Source organism: Myotis nattereri (genome assembly GCF_964212035.1).
Source record: "Myotis nattereri genome assembly, chromosome: 3".
NCBI classification, from domain to species: domain Eukaryota; kingdom Metazoa; phylum Chordata; class Mammalia; order Chiroptera; family Vespertilionidae; genus Myotis; species Myotis nattereri.
This window is the reverse complement of record NC_138077.1, coordinates 89,391,179-89,413,102: the sequence shown is the minus strand read 5'-3', so window position 1 is coordinate 89,413,102 and position 21,924 is coordinate 89,391,179. Positions and strand designations below refer to the sequence as shown.

Here is a 21,924-nt window from a genome sequence, read left to right as displayed (position 1 = left end):
ATAATGCAGTTCCTGAAAATTATTCTGTTTTGTAATAAAGAAAAAAGGAATTACTAAGAACTTAAAGGCTTTAAAACAAATGTTATTAAAGGATTTATTTTTAAACTTTCACCCATCACTTTTGAAGAATCAAAGTTAGAATGAGATACTTAGATAGAAAAACAAGGTTATTTTTTTTTTCAGAAGAAGAAAATTAAGCACAGAGAAATTGTACAATAAGTATTTTCCACCACTGTATATCAAGCATTAGTACTTATTCTCTCAGCTGTCCTACAGGTCCATTTCTTTCTCCTTAAGTTAAGGTGATTTCATATGATCCTGAACAAGCTGAAGAGAAATTGTTTTTAATACTTGGACCAAAATAGAAATTAGTCTTCAGTTTGGGTAACTTATAAAGAGAACAGTATTTAAAATAGCATAAGAATAACATAGTCTAAAAAATATGTGTTTTTTTTGTTCTCAGATTTCTATGGTTTGATTAAATACGTATTATTCCCTATTCCTATTCTAGACATGTTTTGCTAATTAATTATATAATATCTCAAAAACAACTTTTGATTTCTGAAATAAAATTTGTAAAATATTTTTAATTCGTCATAACATATTTTCGTTACAGAAAAATTTTTCTGTGTGTTAAATTAGAGTTAGTGTTGGGAAAAATCACTGGTATGAGATAAACTGTATCTGTACCCTGAAAAATTATTATGTCTATCCATTTCATTTCCTCAGAAAATCTTTAATGTTATTTAATTATTTTGCTCCACAGAGCAATATATCTCTTCCTATCATATCCCAGTGATGTATTCTAGCTTAAAATAAAGAAATTAATTTATCAGTGTAGATATGGCTCAAGGAGTTTCTAATGTTACTTTTTAATGTCACTTTTTCTATTAACAAAAATATCTGCGAAAAGCATCTTTATGTGGATTAAAGAGAGTTTCTATTTTTTTTCTTCCTTTTATCTTTATATTGAGGTAAAAAATAAAATAAAGAACATTATGGATGTGGGGGTCAGGGGGAGTGACAAGGCTTCCCTCTCTAATTGACCGTAGGGGCTGGTGGGAACCAGAAGCTCCAGGGAATTAAATATATATATATATATATATATATATATATATATATATATATTTATACATTTATATATATCATGTTAGGCATGTGAGTCCCAGAGAAGCAGGAAGCGACTAAGCACACAGAAACATGCGTGTGTCTCACACACTCAAGCAGTGCAATTCCTCTATGGCGGTAGCAGTCTCCACCTATCCAACCCACCCACAAACTAAAAGAAAAAAAAAAAAAGGAACTCTTCTCCTTTAAGAAGAGGATCATCCAGTAATTTTTGTCCCTGTGACAGGAAGAAGAAAAGAAAAAACCCAGGCTCACACTCCAGAAAAGGCCACTGTGGCCATGTTCTCCTCCCAGCAAAGGCGCCACATGCTCTTTTTAATACTCAGGCCGGAGCCTCATGTTCCTGCCCCCCGCAAATACTGCAGACAGCTCGGTACCCAGACGGTAGTTAGGAGGGAAGGCAGCCACTCCTTGGGTCCCTTTAAGACAGCCTATGGGCAGGGGGCTTTGGAAAGCCTGGCAAAAATTCTGGGGAGACTGGATGCCAGGTGGGGCCTAAGGACCCAGGGTCTGTGATGTAAGCCTCCTGCCCATCCTATCTAACAAACAAGAAGCATGGTAATTAGCCATACCTCCACTACCCTTCCCATTAGCTAATCAGGGTGATATGCAAATTAACTGCCAGCCAAGATGGCGGCCAGCAGCCAGGCAGCTTGAAGCAAACATGAGGCTTGCTTGCTTCAGTGACAGAGGACTCCAACATTCCCCGCCTACCTCTGGCAGCCTTTGAGCTTGCATTTTGAAACATTGTTACAAATATAGAAGCAAAACAAAACCCGAGAAGCCTGCTTTCAGCCAGCCAGGATCTCAGAGCTGGAGTTGAAACAGTGTTTCGATTATAGAACCCAAACAAACCAGATACCTGCTTTCAGCAGCGGAGGCCTAAGAGCTGGAGCCAAGCCTCAGAGCTAAAGCTGGCACAGAAAAAAAAAAGAAGAAAGAAAAAAAGGAGCGGTTGGGAGCTCCAGTCACCCACCAGCCCAAAAACAGCCCTCAGCCCCCCACCCAGACTGGCCAGGCACGCCAGTGGGGACTCCCACCCTGAAGGGTGTGTGACCAGCTGCAAACAGCCATCAACCCCTCACCCAGGCTGGCCAGGCACCCCAGTGGGGACCCCCACCCTGATCCAGGACACCCTTCAGGGAAAACCAGCAGGCCCCCACCTGTGCACCAGGCCTCTATCCTATATAGTAAAAGGGTAATATGCCTCCCAGCACCGGGATCGGCGTGACAGGGGGCAGTGCCCAAATCCCCTGATCACCCTGTGGGTCCATGTGTGACAGGGGGTGGGGCCACAACCCCTTGATCGGCCCCACTCTGTGGGTGATAGAGGGTGGTGCCCCAACCGCCCCCCACGGGCCCTGCTCTGTGTATGACAGGGTAGAGCCATAACCTCCCCATCGGCCCTGCCCTGAGTGTGACAGGGTGCAGCGCCCCAACCCCCTGATCCGCCCTGCTCTGTGTGTGACAGGGGGCGGTGCCCCAACTCCCCTATTGGCCCTACTCTGTGAGTGACAGCGGGGAACTCCTCAACCCCCTGATGGGCCCTGCTCTGTGCATGACAGGGGGTGGCGCCGCAACCTCCCCATCGACCCTGCCTTGAGTATGACAGGGGGAGGAGCCCTAACTCCCCAATCGGCCCTACCCTGAGCGTGACTGAGGTGGCATCACAACCTCCTGATCCGCCCTGCTCTGTGCATGACAGGGGGCGGTGCCCCAACTCCCCAATCGGCCCTGCTCTGAGGTCGACCAGGGGCTCCACCTAGGGATTGGGCCTGCCCTCCCCCACCTGGGAGCCGGCCTAAGCCAGCAGGTTGTTATCTCCCGAGGGGTCCCAGACTGCGAGAGGGCACAGGCCAGGCTGAGGGACCTCCCCTCCCTCCCCGAGTGCACAAATTTTTGTGCACCGGGCCTCTAGTCCTATATAATAAAGAGCTATTATGCTAATTAGGCTGGACTGGCAGGATGACCTTCCCAAATGACCAGTGGGTGGGGCCGTGGGGCAGCCGGGGCTGCGAGGGGCCCCATGCACGAATTTCGTGAATGAGGCCTCTAGTTGGAAATAACTGACCTCCAGGGATTTTTTATTTTTACTTAAAGGGGAGGCTTTACTATACACCCCCTTCCACTGCTGGAAAAGGGTCCTCCTCCCTAGCTACCCTCCCATCCCCAGGACACACACACACACACCTACTAAGTAAGGCACAGCCAGTGTGGGCACATGCTTTGGCAATGAGGCCCCTCAGGGGACCTTGGGTCTGACCAGCTGCTATGTGGGGTGTGGGGTGTGGGGTGTGGGGTGTGGAGCTCAGCACCTTTGGAGTTGGGGTGGCAGTGGGGGCTGACCAAGAATTCCCAGGGCTCTCAAGGAAAGCGGAAGAAGGGAAGTGGGAAGAAGTGGCACAGGAAACAAGGCAGGCGAGAAAGCCAACAAGGCGGATGGCCAGGAAAGAACAGACGAGGGAGGAAAGGAGAGAGAGAGAGAGGAGAGAAAGGCAACACAGGGTGTGGGCAGCCAAAGACGCAGGAGACACCCTGGCAGAGAAGAGGGCATCGGGAGCTCCGGGACAGCGCCTCAGACCCTGACAAAGACCGGGTGGTGGGCCGAGTACACCAGGTCGGCCACGTAGGCCAGCAGGTTGATGGCCGTCAGAATGGCCACGGCCAGGCAGCGGTCCCAGCCTCACACGCTGTGGATGTTGCTGTTCCTGCAGCCGGGATCCCTCCTGTGCTCGGGGATGCCACCATACCTCTCGCGGAACTGGCAGAGAGGCCAGAGTGCCGGAAGCTGGTCCATCCTTGCTGCTTGACACAGTCGCTGCAGGAAAGAAACATCTGCACAGCATATGTTTCAAGGGACCTGGCGTATATAGCATACTGTTCTTAATATGTTTGCTCCCCTTAGCGCTGTGTGTTTTAACCAAGGTCACCTCTCTGAGAAAGGTTGTTTCCCCAGGTAGGAATTTTTCCCTGAAGTCAGGGAGGGGATGAAACTCCTTAACTAAGTGCCAGGCGGGTAGTTAATCACTACAAACAATCATGCTTAAGCTACATAATCTTTACTCCCTGGAATGGAGATAAGAAATGCCCTAACCTTTGTAATAGAAATTGACAGGATTAAAATCAACTGGGATAAATACGGATGTAACAAGACAATAAACAGCAGAACCTCTCTGGAGATCGAGACCAGAACTTGGCTGGAGATCCTGGCTAGGCTGCTGATCAACTGAACGCTGTCTCTGTGTCATTCCTTCTTCGCCGACTCCGTCTACGCCTTTGGGAACCCCTGGACCTGCTGGGGTTGGACCCCGGCACCAGAGGACCATGGCCGAGGTGTAGAAGAGGAGGAAGAGCAGGGCCAGGCCGGACAGGGAGCTGGGGAAGGGGGTGGATGGGCAGCCCGTTGGTGCAGCCGAACAGGTTCAGCAGGATGGCCACGGCGGCCAGGATGAAGCAGATGGCGTAGATGGCCACGCACCCCTCCAGCGCCGGCTTGTTCTTGTACAGGTAGGGCTCGCTGATGAAGGCGAAGATGATGCAGGCCACGAAGGTCTCCACCACCTTGAGCAGGCCTGGCACAGTGGCCATGTAGCCCGTGATCTCGCCTGGCCCGGCCCGGGTCCAGGCCACCTCGGTGACATAAGCCACACATGATGCAAGAGAAGGCAGTGGCGGCGATGGCGTGGTCCCTGGTGCGGCCCTGACTCAAGAACTGGACGTAGGTGGTGGGGTAGATGATGGAGGCCGAGAGGCAGAAGAGGGCGGCGTAGCAGGCGTAGGTGATGGGGAAGGTGGGCCAGGACAGCGGGAAGCGAGCCTGGAGCCCGCCTAGCTCCACCAGGATGATGATGAAGGTCAGGGCGAAGCAGAAGCACCAGGCGAACAGGCAACACTTACCCGAGAGCCCTACATGGGCGCCCTGGCTGGCTACCAGCGAGAAGGCCATGCAGGCGGAAAGCAGCTGGAGCAGGGGAGCAGGCCCAGGGGCTGGCACAGCGCCGGAGGGAGGGGACTCAGGATGGTCAGGGAGTCCAAAGAGGACGTGGTCGTGATGGTCGTGCCGGTCACCGTCACCGTCACCTTCACCGCATGGCCGCGGTCTTAGCTGAGGACCCCGATGGAGAAAGATCTGGCTGCCGAAGCGGCTGGAGTCCGACACCTCACAGGTTTGCAGCGGCAGCGGAGTGGAAGCCCGGGCGACAGCTGCAGCCTAGAAGGGCCTGCGGACTGGGTGGGGATGGCGGGTGGGTGGGGAGCGAGCGCGGGCGGAGCCAAGGGAGGGAGGGTGGGGTCGGCGCGCGAGGCCCAGGTGGCAGGAAGAGTTGCTATTTAAGTCAAGATGTAGTTTCAAATAAATAATGTACTACTTAAGTGTAAATATTTCTAATTAGAAAATATCAGATTAGTTCTTAGGCCTGAATAGTCCACAATCTCTCTCTCTCTTCCTCTCTTTCTCTCCTCTACGTGTGTGTATGTGTGTGTGTGTGTGTGTGTCTCCCTAGAGCAACTAAAATTAAAAAAAAAAAAAAAAAATAGAGGACTTCTTTACAATGTATCAATGTCTGAAAAATGTGGCCATTAGATAGCATTTGTATTGGCACAAAAACTTAAATTACCTTATGGTATTTAATTATTTTCTCCTTTTCATAATTGTAACCTTTCTTTTGTTAGAAATATAAACAATGACCTGGCTCTAGAATAGAAGCTGTTATAGATCATAGTAATTATAATTTTTTCTATATAAATATGTGCATACACACAGACTGTGTGTCTTCATTTTCTGAACTACGTACAAATGATTATTTAGTAAATATCACTTAGATGGCTCATTTTCAAATAACTATATACCTTAGTCATATTTCTGGCCCTTAATTAATAATTCAGTTTTCATATCATTTCGGCTCACCTTTTACAGAACGCCTGCATAAATGTAGCCTAAAAACATAACAGGAAATTTCTGTTGTGACAGAAAGTCTTCCTCTTTTTAGATACATTGATTCAAACATCCATAAGTAGGCTTCTTTTCAGGTCCTGAACAGTGAGCCTATCTGCAAGAAGATGGAAAACTTTCAGCAAAACCAAGGTTATTCCTCTGACTGAGATTTTATTTTATCCCCATTCCTTGTTCCCTAGTTTGTGCACAATAAAAACCAGACTATGGTAAATAGAATAAAAGGGGAGGAAAAAGCAAAATAGCAAAAACCCAATATGTTATATGCATTCAAATCAATATTAGTAGATATTGAGAAAAAATTATCTTCCCAATCTCAATATAAGTTTAAATATAGTGAACACATTTAGGTTTGTACATACCATCCAATGAGAGACAACATTCATCCTGTGGCCAGTTCTCTTATAGATTCTCACCACAGGAAAATCCATAACTCAAAAAGGAAATTATACTGAATGTGTTCTCAGCTCTTTTTAAATACTGTTCAGAGAAGGACTTGAATCTCTGCATTACTTCTGAAAGAAATGCAATATGTATCTCCCAGGGCTGCAGTTCTTGTAAAGGTTTATCTCCCACTTATAAATGAAAGTGTCTATTGAGAAGCAACCAGGTTTTAGAACCAGTTTTTCCTTAATTTCAGCCCTAATCTCAACATTTCACTGAATTTGTATTACAGATAATTATGAAAACTTCAAGGTTTTATTAGCTCTTCCCTTAGTTTTATTTCCCACTAAGTCTTGAGTTGATCCCAAGAGGTCAATTCATAGGCATACCCCATATCATGTTCCTCTCTTGTCCATGCTTCTATTTCAGTTGAAATTTGCTGTGATTTTCTTCATAAAGCCAAAATTGTACTTGAAGTTTGTCAATGTAATGTTCTCACAGTTTGGTAAACTAAATCACATTTATCCTATATAAAAAAAGAGGTAATATGCAAATTGACTATCATGCCCTGGCACAAGATGGCCGCCAAAAATGGCCAGAAGGGGAGGGCAGTTGGGGGCGATTAGGCCAGCAGGAGAACAGTTAGGTGTTGATCAGGCTGGCAGACAGAGTGGTTAGGGACAATCAGGCAGGCAGGCAGGCGAGTTGTTGGGAGCCAGCAGTCCTGGATTATGAGAGGGATGTCCGACTGCCTGTTTAGGCCTGATCCCACAGGGGTCCCACAGGGATTGTGACTATACCAGTGGTTGGAAATCCCCTGAGGGGTCCCAGATTGAAGAGGATGCAGGCTGGGCTTGGGGACACCTTCCAGTGCACAAATTCCATGCACTGGGCCTCTAGTATGTAAATAGGATCTTGTTCACCTTAGGATCTTCTTTCTCCCAAATAGCTTCAGTGAGATATAACCTTTGCAAATAATGCCCCTGTTTATTGTCTAGTTGACACTATCATGTTATGTTGGCACTTTGACAGGTTTAAATCTTACTACATAGGTTCTGACCTACATTTAATTTAACATGAGACAGACCATGTGTCTGATTTCATCACCTCAATGCATAGTCATATGCTGAACTTTATTATTTTTTTACTTTTCCTGTCTTATACCATCATTTATCAGAATCTCTACTGCATGGTCATACATTAGAATTTTCATAGTAAACATTAATTGAAACAGAAGATGATTATATTCATTCAAAAAGATATTCATAAGGCATTAGCATATTAAATCTTGAGGTAAAAATTAAGTTTATCTTGGCCTGAGGTCTGCACAAATTGGGACATTAGTAATTAAGAGAGATTATGTATTGCTTTGATATTAATTCATTGACTCCTCAATAGTCCATGTTCTATAAACAATAAATCTGTAACAGGAACAAAAACAAAAATTGGCTTTATTATATACCAGCAAAATCTTTTATCACATTAGGTATGTTTACAAATATTTCTGCTACAAAGCATATTTTGGATTGCTTCAGAGATGTTGCAAAAAAAATTGACTACATATCTATAAATCTGAATAAAAAATGAGTGATGCTCTATTCGTGTTATTTTTCTTAACATTGGTCAAGAATATTAGTCTCCACTAGAAGCTTACACAGCATCTTTACTTTTTTTAGCTAAATAGTTTCTTAATAATAATCTTTTGTTATAAGGTTATAAAAATAAATATATTCTAGGGAATTTTAAAATATTTTCCCTTCAGGCTCATAGTCACCCAAGTTTCAAGTTATACTTATTTGTTAGATAATTATAAAAATGTTTGTTTCATATCTTTCAGTCAACTGAAAAGCATTTCTGTCATTGGAGTGAGCAGATTTGGGGATGCTGTGGGGGATATTTTACTTACTTATTTACTTACTAGTGGAAGGGTGGGTGGATGTTATATTTTAAGCTCATAAATTAATTTATCATCTAAATTTAAAAATGAAATATAGCAAATATGGTTTATATTACACAATTATTATATGGCAAGATTTTGTTTATTCCTCTCATTTATCTTACCTCAACCTTGCAATAACTGTGGAATTAAGCAACAACAGTTCAAAAATAAATGTTTACTTATTCTCAAACAATTTAAAGACTAATATTAGAGGAGACAGATAATTTAAATAAATACAACATAATATGGCTTGAAGGAAATTTGAAAAATGTGTTTAGCAACTTGAAAGAGTGATTAAATCTTTCTGAAAAGAGATGCACATGTTCATGTAAAAAAAAATTCATAGTGCTAATCAAATAATAATAGTTATCACTAATTCAGTACTTATTAAGTATGAGGGAATTTGCTGTTTTATAAGACTGTAATTCAGAGATAATCTCTACATTGGGTGAAATTTGAAACATTTTCTAAGAACTTAAGTGCAAGGGCGCTCAACAAGGACAAATCTATGAATCGATTCTGTAAATCAAATCCAGGTCCACTGTGTCCAGGCTAAGAGTCAGGACACCTGAGCTTTACCCTCAGTGATGCTGCTGGTATTTGCTTTCTGTATAACCTTGGGTAAATCACAATTATCACTGAGCTTGATAAATTAGAGATAACCATACTGTCTCATGTTTTGTTGTTGTTATTGTTTTGTACACCTGTAGAACTATGGTGCACGCAATGAGTCCTACAGAAATTAATGTCTTCCACAGCCTAGTTACTATCACTCTCTTACAGACATCCTTCACTGTCAATTTTATTGGACATCCTGTGCTTTGTTAAATGATGCTGCTCGGTATGTCTTTTTCCTACCTTGCCATCTGGAACATTTCTTCTTATGCTTCAAAACTTACTGGAGATGTCAGTTCCTGATTCACATTCACCAGCCTCATCTTCTATGTCCTTACAGTACTTGGTACAAGAGAGGATCATAGCACCGAGCCACTCTGTGCTGGAGTGATTACTCTTGCTCTGCAATATTCTGCAGCTATACTGTGAGCTGCTTCATGGATTCTCAATGAATGGAAAATAGTAGATGTACCATCAGTTTGTATTGATATGAAACCAATATATTAAAATTATGAACATTACTTCAAATGTATGCATTCTTAAGTTAACTTAAATCAAATATATGCAAGGCCCTTATTTTATATTGTGCAATTATTATATCACAATGAGATGGAGATGGAGAAACTAATTTCTGATAGATTCTTTTCAGCAAGAGATTAAACTTGTAGTAGGCAAGAAAAGAACCATTCTGGCTCTCTGCTCTTAAAAAAAGAATTAAAAATAATTCTAGTAAAAGGACTGATTGACCACCATTCATTTTTATGTGTTAAGAGATTTTTCCATTTAATTTTTCAATGTAGATTTCTCACCTTGTCCTCACATGTTAGTCTTATTTCTAACGTGTCAGTTTACTTCCTTAGTTTTTTCTTGGATAACCCTGAAATCTTTATACAAAATATACCTCTTTCTGTTGAGTTTAAAGTATTTTCCCAGCAACAGATGCCACTTTTCAGAATGCAGGAATATTTTTCCATGATGTAATGTTATTTATAATCCAAGGTAAAATGAGAAAAAAACAAAACAAAACAAAAACAAAACAAAACAAAACAAAGCACCCACGGTAGAGAAGAGATTGCTTTTCATCCATCTTGTCTGTATATTTTATCATAAATCATTTTAAAAGACACTTTATAATGCATAGCTTTTCTTAATTAGATCAGTATTGTCATAGGAAGTGTGCTTTTCTTTTTGTGTTTCTACCAGCAGCAAAACATTCATTTCATTATAATTGATTTTTAAGTTTATTTAAAATGCTCCATGAGGCATAGCCTACTGAAATGACTCATCATGTTTATGGGAATATCTGGAGAATAAAAGTTATCTTTGAATGATTTCTGCATGTTAAATTGTACTTTGAAAATTATTTTAAATAGTTTTTACTATAGATATATTTTTTTAAATTTGGGTTTTACATTTCAATTTGAAAATTATAAGACTGTGAGTAGTCAATTCCAAAACCATCAATGAGAGGGTCAGCATGAACTAAATACTTGGCTAAACTTTAGGGATATACAGGAAAAAGAAAACTTACTTCTTCTTTCTCTTTTTTTAAAAAATATATTTTATTAGTTTTTTACAGAAAGGAAGGGGAAGGGATAGAGAGTAAGAAACATCGATGAGAGAGAAACATAGATCAGCTGCCTCCTGCACACCACCTACTGGGGATGTGCCCGCAACCAAGGTACATGCCCTTGACCCGAATCGAACCTGGGACCCTTCAGTCCGCAGGCCGACACTCTATCCACTGAGCCAAACTGGTTAGGGTCTTACTTCTTCTCTTAGGAGCATTTCCAGTTTGTAAATATCCATATGATAATATGAAAACACAGAGGTTCAAAACCCCAGGATACAGGTTATCCCTTCTAACTTATTTCAGAAAATTCTGTCTCTACTGTTCTTTGAAGAAAGAACTCATAGTCTGTTTTGAAAAGTTAACATCTAGCTGCCAAAGTATAATCCAACGCATTCATTTCTAGAAATACTACGTAGTACGTAGCTCTGAGTTGCATTTTATTTCATTAACTTAATATAAAAGTGTGCATTTTGCACTTATTTTCAGCATCAAAAATCATTTCATGACTGACTTATGCAAACAAATCTGGAGAACTAGCTTACAGAACTATATACGAAGAATAAAGGACGATCACATTATTTGAGTGTACATAATGTCTTTGTGTAATATTGTATGCTAATATAAGGTGTCCCAAAAAATGCTTACACATTTTTACAGCTGATAGTTCAATTTTGAAATTAAAATGTATTTTAATAAACACTGCCTTTATAATTATTCAAAGCGAGTATATACATTTTTGGGATACCCTATATATAAAGGTAGATTTACATATTTATTAACAGATATTTTGGTTTCCAGTACTGTGAAAAACACAAAAATGAATAAGACACTATTAATAACTTTCAATTTGTTTCCAATATAATATAGAGAAGAATGGCTAGTAATTAATATAAAAGATAATTTTAAAATAGCAAGAGTCATAAGATAAATGTTTGCAAAAGGCATAGTAGGTCATACAAAAAAAGCTAAGACTTTTTTTTTGAAAGTCTTTTCCCAAAATATATTTCCTTCTTTCACCCCTTTTCTCCATTTTAAGAGGCAAGCATCTCTTGGGAGCCAAGGTAGTGAGGCTTACAACCTGCATATTTCATTTCTTATCACTTTTGTGTATTTCAAATTTCTGGTACTTCCAACCCTGTTAAACAGTTTGGGAACAGCTGCTATAAAGGAAAGAACAACTGCTTTAAAGAAAAAACATTCATTAACTTTGTAGCTGGACACAGCTGGATTAAAACCTTCACTGTTATGTTCTGGCTGAGTGAACAAGTTATGTAATTTTCTTAAAAATCAGTATTCTTATCTATACAATGAAGAAATAAAACCTCCCTTACCCTGAACTAAATTATTATAGTACCTAGTAAAATGCTCCAGTACATTAATGGCTGTTCTTTTATAGCAAGATTTCTTCCCTGGGCCAAGAAGAAAGGATTAATAGAGAACTTAGAACTACAATGGGACCAGCTGTGGGTGGATAGGGATACAATGAATTGTGGGAGCCATGGTGTAAAGCAAGAGAAAAGAGCCAGAAAGTGGAATTCCTAATGTTAGCTAGATTGGAAGATAGGAACTTTGATGTTGAGAAGAGGGAAATAAGCCTGGAAAGTGTTAGTAGGAACATTCTTGTGGTGAGTTTAAATGCCATGCTGAGAAGAGACACTTAATTTCTTGAGCAACAGAGAACTATTGAACATTTTGGATAGAGGAGTGACATGATTATAATTGTGCTTTAAATACATCCTTTGAACAAAAGAGATTTAAAAGAGTCTAGAGGCTGAGAAGCCATTGAAGAGATGATTGTTGAAGTAAAAGAAAATGAAACTCTATCATACACTGGGGACATATCAGAAAGGAAGAAGTTGATAATATGGGAATGATTTGGAAGGACTTAAGTTATTATTTGTAGGGAACAAATGAAAAGGGGTGTTTTATTTTTTTAAGGTGAAATAATGCAGGAGAGAGATGCTGTTATGACATAATAGGATTTATTAGGGGGGGAAATAGTGATTTCTATCTGGGATGATGTGATTAGGGAAATGTTCTTTGTCTAAATGTATCAACTCATCAATGAGTAAATAAAGGTTAAGAGGATAAAATTATTTTAAATTTCTGGCTCCTAGACAACAAACATATCTCCTATGTTTTATATGAACATCCAGGGAACATCTCAGGAGAAAATGTCCAGCATTGTACTGATATTTGAAGCTGGTATTTGGATTATGGAGGGGTAAATTGTTATATGAGTCACAAACATGGAATCTACAGTCTTAGGGATAACATGCCAAGAGAATGAGTGTTAAGAGAGAAGAAAGTTGAAGTTAATTCTTTGAGGAATATGTAATTTTACTAGTAGAAAGTAGGTATGGGGGGGGGGAAGACAAAATAATTCAATCTGATTAATACAAGAAAATTTTAAATAAGGCAATGATCTGTAGATTAGAAAAAGAAAACAAGAAAAAAAAAAGGAAAGTAATAGGGAGAGATTCAATGATAAAGGTTAAGAAATAGCACTTGTTTCACACTACCTAATCCATGAAGACCATTGAGAAAGTGTTTTTTTCTTCACTAGTGTGAGATGAAAACAAAATTAAGGTTCTGTTGTAATGGCTTGAAACCTGGAGAATACCTGCATTGAGTTATAGTGATACTTATTTGAATTTAGAGTTTCTGTTCGTAGGAATTATGAGAAACAAAAAACAACTTTGAATACTCTGTATTGTATAAAGAAAGAAAAAATGTCACTGTTGAAATCTTGGACCATTAACAAAAATAGTTACTTTTGTTTTTTTCTCTTCTCTTTTACCTGGGGCTCTTGAGGACATATGTAGCATTAAAATTCATTGTGAATTCTTTTTTGTACTGTAATATTTCTGATTTACTGTGCTTTTCTGCCAAAGAATACCCTACTTACTTTCCTTAGGGCATTTGTCCATATCACATGATGCAGAAATTAAATACCAATGTCAATGAGATTGGTTGACTAGCTGTAAGATTTGGTCACACAGGTCAGCGAGAACTCAGTCACCGGGGAGTAAGAGATCAACCAAAGGACTTGTGTGCATGCATATAAGTATAACCAATGGACACAGACACTAGGGGAGTGAGGGTGGTATGTGCTAGGGGGTAGGGGTGGCCCTGGAGAGGTCAATGGGCAGAAAGGAGACATATATAATACTATATGTAATACTTTAAACAATAAAGAATTTCAAAAAAGATCTCAGTCGCTCAATTTTTTATCACAATGTACATAGTTGATAAAACTGACTATATGAGGTAAACACTATAAGGGTTGAGACTATCTCCTCTTTGACTTTTAACCTAGCACAGGGTCTTTCTTGTACATAGCAGGCATGAGTGAATGAGTGAGTGAATGAATGTATGAAGCATAGAATATATGCTAACCTATGACCTAATGCACAAGAAAATCATTTATTTTTACAAGTCAGATGAAGAAACTAATATTTTGGATTTCAAATCTTTAAAAATGCAAACAGTGGTATACTCAATAAAGCAAAACAGTATTTCTGTGTGTTTCTATAGGCATACTGAATAAACATTTTAGGAAAATAATAAATAAAAGATATACATAATTACACTAAAATTATTAATATTGATTAATTAATATAATTACTTTAAATCATAACAGAGAATTTATTGTGGATAACTTCTTAGATGAGAAAGGGAGGAAATTATGATAAATGAGAACCATAGGGTTGAGGGAGGGTTGGTTGATAAAAAGAAAAAATTCAAGTTAAACAATTTATTAACTTTAATTTTTTTCCCTCTAAATGTTAATGAATAGTTATTTCTTCATTGCCATTGATTTTGACTTAACTTAAAATTTTGGGATGGACATTGTTTAAAATTCACCATCCAAATGAGCAACATGCAGGCATTATGACTATATCATTTTTATATATTTCACAAAGAAAGCTCAAATATCTCTTTTACCCAGTTGAGATATGGAAGGCCTTTTTTTTTTTTTTTTTTTTTTTTCTAAATAAAACTGTTGGTAAGTTGTCCGCCAGCTATCAAACATGTACATAAAATTTAAAAACATCTGGTGTTTCAGAGGACATCTGTGTTATAGACATTAAGCATTTAGTAGATAATGCTGTAAAATATGAACTAGGCTTTTAAAGAATAAAAGGTTATTCTTGTCTTACCAATTGCTATAATAACATCTATCAGGCAGCAATAACTAAAAGGAAAATTTTTAATGCATTTCAGATATGCCTTTTCTTATGTAGCTGTAAAATATATTAATAGCCTGAAGAATGTAAAGTCAATGAGCTATTTATTTATATATTCTTATAGTAAAAGCCTAAGACAGAATTGCTGATTGCTTTAACTCTATACTTGTAACTATAAATGCTAAAAATCTGCCCTAGCTGGTTTGTCTCAGTGGATAGAGCATCAGCCTGCGGATTGAAGGGTCCCAGTTTTGATTTTGGTCAAGGGCACATGCCTAGGTTGTGGGCTTGATCCCCAGTAGGGGACGTGCAGGAGGCAGCCAGTCAATGTTTCTATCTCTCTTTCCCTCTCCCTTCCTCTCTGAAATCAATAAAGATATGCTTAAAAAATGTTTAAAAATTTTCGTTATCGGATAATTCAGATGACAATTCAGATGTGACCAAAAGATGATATTCTGATCAAATTACTCTTTGGGAGCTATACTTTGATATGAAGCCTTAAGCTATTGGTTTTACATTTAGAACTTTGAATTTGAAAGAACTCTAACTGGGAAATTAAACCTATTCAAATATTTTGTTAACCATTTATGCGGAGCTAACTAAAATTTGTATAAAATAGACAATTTTGTCCAAAATTCCCTTAAAGACAATCCCACCTTTCTCATTCTCTGCAGATTATTTGTTCTCTTATTTTTCTAAAAATGTTGAGGTTTTTTAACAAGGTTTATTTGTTTACTTTAATTGTATTTTAAGACTATATCAATCTCTTAAATTATTTGATCTTATATTTGATTTAAAAATAAAACCTTCTCCCCCCAAATTTCCCTTTTGACCTCCTCTACTCACCTCTGCATTTTGTGATTTATGGCAGACTTGAGCACCAATCTACAAAACCAACACACTCATCGAAGTCAGTAAGGACTCCTGTGCTCCTAAATGTTATGCTCCTTATCTTACAATACTTGAAAAATGTTACTTAGTATCTATGTTTCACAAACTTTTCTAGTTAAGTATGCATACGTGGCATCAGGTTGTTATTTGTACATAGGATAAAAAATGCTGTTGTAAGAACAAACGTTTTTTTGAACATTTAGTTTTGATTTTATTTTTATATATAACACAGCATTCTTTCTTCTGATTTGCTGGATTGATCAGTTAATGATCCAGGAAGACTTTTTCCCTGTCATTCTCTGTACTGACAGTTGATGAATATATTTACATAAGTTTGTGAAGTTTGGTTTCAGCTGATCTCTCAGTGACATTCTTAAATATTTTTGAAATATTCTGCACCAGTGTGTATGTGTGTGTGTGTGTGTGTGTGTTTAGGGGGAGGGTGTGGCGGGGGGGGAGGGATTCTTGTAGTTTTTTTTTGTTTTTTTTTTTTTTCTCCCAATCTCTTTAGCATCTCTCTTAGTCTCCCTGTGTGCTTCTGACCCACTTCCTTATCTCCAAGTTTCTGTTTTTGTCCTTTTTCTCTTTCACTTCTTCCTGGCCAGATCTCATCTAGTTTAACGGTTTCAATGAGAATCTCTATATTGATTACTTTTAACTCTATCTCCAACTTATAACTTTCAGTTGAACTCCAGCTTTGCATGTTCAGTTGCCAAAGAAAATCCACACTCTTCTATAGAGACATACATAACACTCACTATGTCCTAAAACAAACTCATTTATCTGGTCCCAAACTTATTCTACTTCTCATATTGTCTGTCAGTGAATAGTGACACCTTTCTTTTTATCTCCATCAGACACTGAACCTTCTCAATATTTATTCCAGACAATCTTTTAACTTCTCTCCACCTCTACTCCCACTATTTTTACTTCAAGCATCCTTTACCTCTCACCTAGATGACTGCAAAAGCCTCTTAAATGGCCTTCTTGCCTCCAATTCTGTTTCCCTTTAATCTAGTCTCCATATTGCACACATAGTATCATACAAATTAGAATCACAATAATTTTATGGCCATGAAGTAAGATCCAAAGTCCTTAACCTGGCATACAGTCATTCTCAGCCTGACTTCTGTTCATTTCTTGTCACAACACACATTTTAACCTTCTTGTAATCAACTTTGAAACCCCACTTGTCATCCCCAGGTACTAGCATCTGTAGAATCTACTTGTTCTTTTGAAGTTAATATTCATGACCATTCAGTATTACTTGATAACTTTTGACAAACACTTTTGTTTTGTACCTTTCTTCTGAGCCGTGTTCTAAGTATTGTTCTGAGTTTCATACTAAGGTCTGACCACTATATTAATAGCTTTACTTACTGCTTTTGCTAAACTTATTTTGCTTTTTTCTCTATAGTCTCGCCTTTATTGTAAATTATATAAAAATTGGACATCCTTTTCTTTAGTCTAAATATCTCTACAAAATATTAGATTCAACTGCCACAGCATTCTGGCTAAATGATTTCCAGAACTCCAAATTTGACCTGGTCAAAATCAATGTCAAATTCTTCTTCAGTAAGCCAGATACAATTTATAAATCACTTTACTAGTTTTGTGAACATTGGAATGTAGCCCCTCAATGTCTGTATAGCTTCATCTGTAAAATGGCAATAAAATAGTACCTCCCTCAAAAGCTGTTATAAGAGTTAAATAAGTCACTGCATGTGATGTGTGTAGAGCAGTGCTCTGAAAAAAAAGAGAGAAGGTGATATGTGCATGTTAGTTAATTTTAGCTATTACTTTTTTGCTTTTAAGGGTAATTTTTCCACTGCTGGATCAAATATACAATATTCAGTTATTTCTAATATTAGTCTTCTGGTTCTTCAATTCTCCATTTTGTTATTATTTCTATTCATTATTTTATCTCTTTGCTTTTAACTACTGCTCTTCTCTATAAGAACTAACATATTTTCATGTTTGTTATACTCTTAATAAACAGGTTTTTAATTGATGATAGTGTTGTTCTGTTCCAATAATATCACCTACCTACATTTTGGTATGATTAAATATTTCTTGGTTTCATTTTCTATATCAAGTAGTTAATTTAATTGTTTAACTTTAACCCCCTATTTGCTATTTTTGTTAAGCACAAACATATTGCCAAAATGACAGCATATAACATGAAAATATAAAAGGAAAGGTTGGCAAATTTGTTACAACCTATATTAAGCATTGCATATCGTGGGTGTTAATCATGGTTTTCTGCATATGCAATTTGACTTCAGGAATGACAACAATGCTAATAGAGAGAAATAGAGATAAACTGTAATTAAAGGGAAATAAAAATATGTTTATGGACATCTTTTCTTGGGAAAAAGAAAGGTTCCAAAGTGTGTAAGGTATTAAGAGAAATTGAATTTCTGTTATTAGATTCTATGAAAAAGCATCCATAACATATAAGCACACCTCAAGAGGTTGGATTTTAAATGAACAATAAATTATTGTGAAGCTCTTAAAAAGGTATTTTGTGTATTTCTTTTTAAGATTTAAAAAAATACATTTTTTATTGTAATACCTTTAGGCAGAAACTAAAGTAAAATATACCATATGCCAAATATGTACTTCCAGAAACTAGCAGAAAATAATAACTTAGGGCTAAGATTTTTATTAGGTTGTAACGATTTTTTCCTCTTATGAATAAAATGAAAGTTTTAGGGGAAAAATACATTGTTCTCTCAAGTTGTTAACATGTGTTTAATCGACTGAGGAAGGTATTTTAGCTACCAAAGACTTCTAGGAAATGAAGACAATCCGGTGAGTCTGGAACACTGAAAATAAAGATCTTCAGTTGCCTTTTAGAAGTTATTAGAGAAATTCCATGTCCAAGAAATATATAGAGTTTTTGTTTTGTTTTACTTATCTCTGAAGTTCTTGCTGATCCAATAGCAGTTAGTTTTCTGACTCAGAGTCTCCCTTAACTTAGTTTCTTCAGACTTTCCCTTCTGAACACTAGTTAATTCCATGCTGTCTACATCCTTTGAGACTTGTTCTAATCGATCATAACGTAATTTCAACTGTAGTTGTTCCCCCCCATCTTCCCCTCACCAGCATGTCCATGGCCTGCTTCTCTAAGCCAGGTTCTCAATAATAAATTTCTTGTAATTCTAAATTCTATAACTTTTTTTTTTCTGACTTAGAACCAATTATTAGGTAAATTTGCTTAATAGAGGCAGAAAGTCTTTGGAGGATAATTTAACTTAATTAACATAATTTAATTGGTGCCTACCCCCTTCCCTCTCACCACATTCCTGCCTAATCTCACGAAGTAGATGTCACATCTTCATTTCACACTTGAAGGAACCTGAATAGAATAATGTTATGCAACTTGCCAAAGGCCATAGAGTTAATAAATTGCCCAGGTGAGATTCAATCCATGCCTATATGAGATTTCCATCATATTTATGTGCCTCTAGTGATAGATATTTGGAAATTAGTGTTGGAGAGAATAAATACTTAGAAGGAGAATCTGGAGGTAGAACAGTAATGTACAAATTGTTCTTTGGTTTCCTCTATAATTGTCAGTGTTTCCATAAGCTTTTGTTTGACTCTTGCTATTACTGTATTAAGACATTTAGATGATAGATAGATAGATAGATAGATAGATAGATAGATAGATAGATGATAGATTAAATTTATTTATTATTTGCATAGGAACTGTTACAATTGGAGGAGTGGTATAGCTAAGGAACACCCAAGTTGTTCTTGGTGATTTAAATTGATTGACTAATTTGATCCAAACTTGTTTTATCCTCAGTCTTCCTAAAACTTAAAGATAACTGTATTTATCTTTAATCTCTAAAATCATCCCTTTCCTTTTTATTTTATAAAGACAGGCATTCCAATGGCTCCTTTCCCGTTTCCAAGGATTCTGGTTTTTGAGAACAGTGGACGAATGCACATATAATTCAATTCTAAAGTACCTTGGAATATATTACCATGTGCTGCTAAACTGGACTACATAGACAGATATACCCTGAAATTGTCCTTCTTCCTTTGTCTCAATATAATATTTATTTTGCTGTCTGTCACCATCTATCAGAAAAGAAATATTTTGTTGAACTTCCTTTTTTGTTATGCATAACTAGAATTCTCTTCTCTATATAATACAAGGTTTATTTTCTTAGACTAAGACTTTATTTTCCCCCAACAATAACAATACATATATATATGTTCCATTAATATGCTAGGCACTGTTAGACCTCTGGTATAGGTACTCTTATATTAACCCTACTGTAAATACTGTTGTTGTCTTCATTGAGGAGTCTGAGGAACAGGCAAGGTCTGTCACAGCTGGAAAGTGTCAAAGTCTGATGCTTAGATTCTAAGAAAGTGTGAGTCCAGAACCCATACTCTCAACAATTATGCTCTTCTTCCCAGACTAATTTTCTTGCTTAAAGTTCAAATTAATGCAAATAATGCAATTCAGTTCAGTTCAATAAATACTTATTAAGGACCATTATATTTAAAAAATAAGCCAATTTTATGCCATAGCATTGTATTTTATATACCTAGTTAACCTAGGTGATGTAGTTTTTTCTTTTCTTTTCTGCTTTAGCTTTCCTATATGCATCCTGATTAAATATTTTGTTTACATCTGACCTTTTATAAGCTTTTGTTGTAAAATTTAGTAGTATTTTCAAAAGCAATCATTTATTTTTAAAATATATAATATTTATACATGCTATTCTACATACATCAAGTGTCAAGGACCTTAATAGTTGATAATTTATTGTATTATTTTTTTTATCCTCCAACAACTTTCTGCCTCTATTAAGCAAGTTCACCTAATAATTGTTTCTAAGTCACCAGAGAGATTTGGCCCCCTAGAAAATGTTTGGTAATGACTGGAGACATTTTTTTATTGTAACTACTTGTGGGAAACTGGTATCTATTGGGTAGATGACATGGATACTACTAAACATCTTATAAGAAACAGGACAGCACCCTCAAAACAAACAAACAAAAATTATCCAGATCAAAAAATGTGGCTAGTGCCAAGACTGAGAAGTCCAGTCGAGCCCTGGGGCCCTTTACATTAGCATGACAAATAGGAACAGATTGCTCACTTCTCAGACAAATAATAGTGGTTCCATTCTGTTTAGTTTTATTCTACTCCAAAATAACACCCCCCACCCCCACAAAAAAAAAAAAAAAGGCCTCTCACCATTCCTACTGTTTACCATTATTTTAATTAGAATCCAATGTCTTATGGGTCTGTTTTTTTCTTGAAAATATAAATATGTTGATGATAACTGACTGACATAATTATGACAGTTTCAACCCCAAATTGAGAGTTTAGCTCTAAATGCTTTCATTGTGCTGTTGTTGATGTTGCTGGCTAAAGTAAATATCCATACTTCATTCATTTACCAAAAAGTTGACATGCTATCATGCAACCAAACATGTATCTAGTATCTTAATTTCAAATCTCTTACATGCCCTTTTCTGTGATCAAGAACAAGCTTTTTAGTTTTTGTGAAATTGCATTTGCCTTTTCAGTTTGAGCACAATTGTCATTTAGTAAAAGAAACATGGCTCCACTATTTCTTAATGTCTTCCTTAACAAACATAGGATTGGACCACAACTCACAAACTCCCACTGGGCAGCACTTAAGAAGTGAGTAATATTTCTGTCTGTCTAAGTCAAGAAATCCCAAATGCAAGTAAGTAATTTACAGGAAGGCATCAGGGACTGTTACAATAGACATATTGCAATATGTCACTGAAAATCAGCCTCTCCCCACATGTTTGCATGTTTGATCAACAGCCAGATGGAAGCTTTTATCACATTTATTTAATCTGAAATACACATGGTAATTACACTGGACCTTTGATTCAAGGCCTTATTAGTGTCTCAAGAGAAGTCAGGAAATGAGTTTGTTGTTTGCAAACTGCTGTAGCCATGACCCTCTGGGTAGAATTTACATCTATCACTGCCTAGACTAGAATACTGTTACAAATAATATAGTATTTCAAGGAAATAAGGTAAAGTAAAAGCTTTGTTAATCTATGTAAGAAAAGAAAAGGGCATTGCTGAGTGGTTGACCTATGAACCAGGAGGTCACGATTCAATTACCAGTCAGAGAACATGGCTGTGGGCTCAATCCCCAGTGTGGGAGTGCAGGAGGCAGCCAATGGGTGATTCACTCTCATCATTGATGTTCTATCTCTTCCTTCCTCTCTGAAATAAATA

At 37.7% G+C, this 21,924-nt stretch overlaps 1 protein-coding gene and 1 pseudogene across 5 annotated transcripts in view; one reads left to right on the top strand and one right to left on the bottom strand.

Moving 5' to 3' along the window:
• CADM2 (cell adhesion molecule 2) overlaps nt 1-21,924 on the top strand; it is a 1,196,033-nt gene that overhangs the window by 1,152,925 nt on the left and 21,184 nt on the right. The window lies entirely within an intron of this gene.
• LOC308516886 (myeloid-associated differentiation marker-like) lies at nt 3,590-9,380 on the bottom strand (annotated as a pseudogene). The gene is made up of 3 exons: nt 9,302-9,380; nt 4,452-5,228; nt 3,590-3,916 (listed from the first exon to the last, which is right to left on the bottom strand). The product of its transcript is annotated as a myeloid-associated differentiation marker-like (transcript).